The sequence below is a fragment of the Oryctolagus cuniculus genome, chromosome 2 (genome assembly GCF_051225735.1).
Source record: "Oryctolagus cuniculus isolate XC-2025 breed Fujian yellow rabbit chromosome 2, ASM5122573v1, whole genome shotgun sequence".
NCBI lineage: Eukaryota > Metazoa > Chordata > Mammalia > Lagomorpha > Leporidae > Oryctolagus > Oryctolagus cuniculus.
In genome coordinates, this window is record NC_142868.1 from 92,950,206 (window position 1) to 92,952,666 (window position 2,461).

Consider the following 2,461-nt stretch of genomic DNA (forward strand, 5'->3'; position numbering starts at 1 on the left):
ACAGAATCCGGCGCCCTGACCCGGACTAGAACCCCGTGTGTCGGCGCTGCAAGGCGGAGGATTAGCCTAGTGAGCCGCAGTGCTGGCTGCTACTCCACTTCTAATCCAGCTCCCTGCTTACTCATCTGAGAAAGCAATGGAAGATGATCTACCTACTTGGGTCCCTGCTATCCATGTTGGAGACCTAGATGGAATTCCAACTCCTGCTTTCATCCTGGCCCAGCCATGGCTGTGGTAGCCATCTGAGGAGTTAACCAGTAAGTGGAAATTCTCTCTCATCTCTCACTTTGCCTTTCAAATAAAAATAAATAAATCAAAATAATGTAGTGCTGGCATAAGTATACACTGTGGAGTGGAAAAGAGCAAAAGCCCAGATATAAATGTTTGCATGCATATTCAAAGGGTTTTCGACAAGGACACCCAGACAGCTCAATGGGAAAAGGACAGTATTCGATACATGCTGCTGGGAAATCTGGATAACCACACACAAGAGAATGAATTACACTTCTTCTTTATGCCACGTATAAAAATTAGGTCAATGGGTAGAGCCACTGCCTGCAGTGCCGGCATCCCATATGGGCACCAGTTAGAGTCCTGGCTGCTCCACTTCCTATCCAGCTCTCTGCTAGGGCCTGGGAAAGCAGTAGAAGATGGTCCAAGTCCTTGGGCCTCTGCATCCACGTGGCTCCTAGCTTTGGATTGGCACAACTCCAGCTGGTGCAAATAACTGGGGAATGAACCAGTGGATGGAAGACTCTCTCTCTCTCTCTCTCTCTCTCCCCCTCTGCCTCTCCGTAACTCAGCATTTCAAATAAATAAATGCTTTAAAATAAATAAATAAATAGCTTAAAATTAGTCAGATATCTAAAGCTTAGAATTAAAACTACAAAGCTCTTAGAACAAAACTGAGCGGACAGCTGTATGTTTTTGGATGGTGACACCAAAACAGGCAAGAAAAGAGAAAATTAGGCAGGTCTGTGTCGAGCCGCGGTTGCGGGTCTCTGTTCCGCAGGATGGGGTTTGTTAAAGTTGTCAAGAACAAGGCCTACTTTAAGAGATACCAAGTGAAGTTTTGAAGACGGCGAGAGGGTAAAACTGATTACTATGCTCGGAAACGCTTGGTGATCCAGGATAAAAATAAGTACAACACACCCAAGTACAGGATGATAGTTCGTGTAACTAATAGAGATATCATTTGTCAGATTGCGTATGCCCGTATAGAAGGGGATATGATAGTCTGTGCAGCTTATGCACACGAACTGCCAAAATACGGTGTGAAAGTTGGCCTGACCAATTATGCTGCAGCATATTGTACTGGCCTGCTGCTGGCTCGCAGGCTTCTCAATAGGTTTGGCATGGACAAGATCTATGAAGGCCAAGTGGAGGTGACTGGAGATGAATACAATGTGGAAAGCATTGATGGTCAACCTGGTGCCTTCACCTGCTATTTAGATGCAGGCCTTGCCAGAACTACTACTGGCAATAAAGTTTTTGGAGCCCTGAAGGGAGCTGTGGATGGAGGCTTGTCCATCCCTCACAGTACCAAACGATTCCCTGGTTACGATTCTGAAAGCAAGGAGTTTAATGCAGAAGTACATCGGAAGCACATTATGGGGCAGAATGTTGCAGATTACATGCGTTACCTAATGGAAGAAGATGAAGATGCTTACAAGAAGCAATTCTCTCAGTACATAAAGAACAATGTGACTCCAGACATGATGGAGGAGATGTACAAGAAAGCCCACGCGGCTATACGAGAGAATCCAGTGTACGAGAAGAAGCCCAAGAGAGAAGTTAAAAAGAAGAGGTGGAACCGTCCCAAAATGTCCCTTGCCCAGAAGAAAGATCGGGTAGCTCAAAAGAAAGCAAGCTTCCTCAGAGCTCAGGAGCGGGCTGCTGAGAGCTAAACCAAACAACTTTCTATGAAGATTTTTCTGATAAAGACAATAAACTTATTGACCAAGCAAAAAAAAAAAAAAAAAAGAAAAGAAAAGAGAAAATTAGATTAATAGAGCTTTCTCAAATTGAAAACTTTGTTGCATCAATGGACCTTATTAAGACAACGAAAAAAGAATCCATGGAAGTGACAAATTTTTTTTAAAAATATCATATAGCTGTTATAGAATTAATATTCAGAATATGTAAACAGTGCCTGCAACTGAATGACAAAAACCAAACAGTTGAATTTTAAAAATGAGCAAAAGTATTTTTCTACAGAAGATATACAGGATGGCCAGTGAGCACATGAAAAGATTCTTAAGGTTGCTGATAAGAAGAAAAATGCAAAGCAAAACCACAATGAGATACTAATTCACAACCATTAAAATTGCTGTTACATAAACAATAAGAACAACACAGGAAATAACTGTTGGCAAGGATGTGGAGAAATTGGAATCCTTGTGCAATACTGGGGGATGTTCAAAAGAGCATAGGTACAGTGGCATACGTGGAATATGGCAAA

General features: G+C 42.5%; 1 pseudogene across 1 annotated transcript; it reads left to right on the forward strand.

Annotated features, from left to right (window-relative positions):
• Window positions 1–963: 963 nt before the first annotated feature.
• Window positions 964–2,000, forward strand: LOC149127903 (large ribosomal subunit protein uL18 pseudogene; annotated as a pseudogene). Its single transcript, XR_016230081.1, has one exon. The product of XR_016230081.1 is annotated as a large ribosomal subunit protein uL18 pseudogene (transcript).
• The last annotated feature ends 461 nt before the right edge of the window (window positions 2,001–2,461 follow it).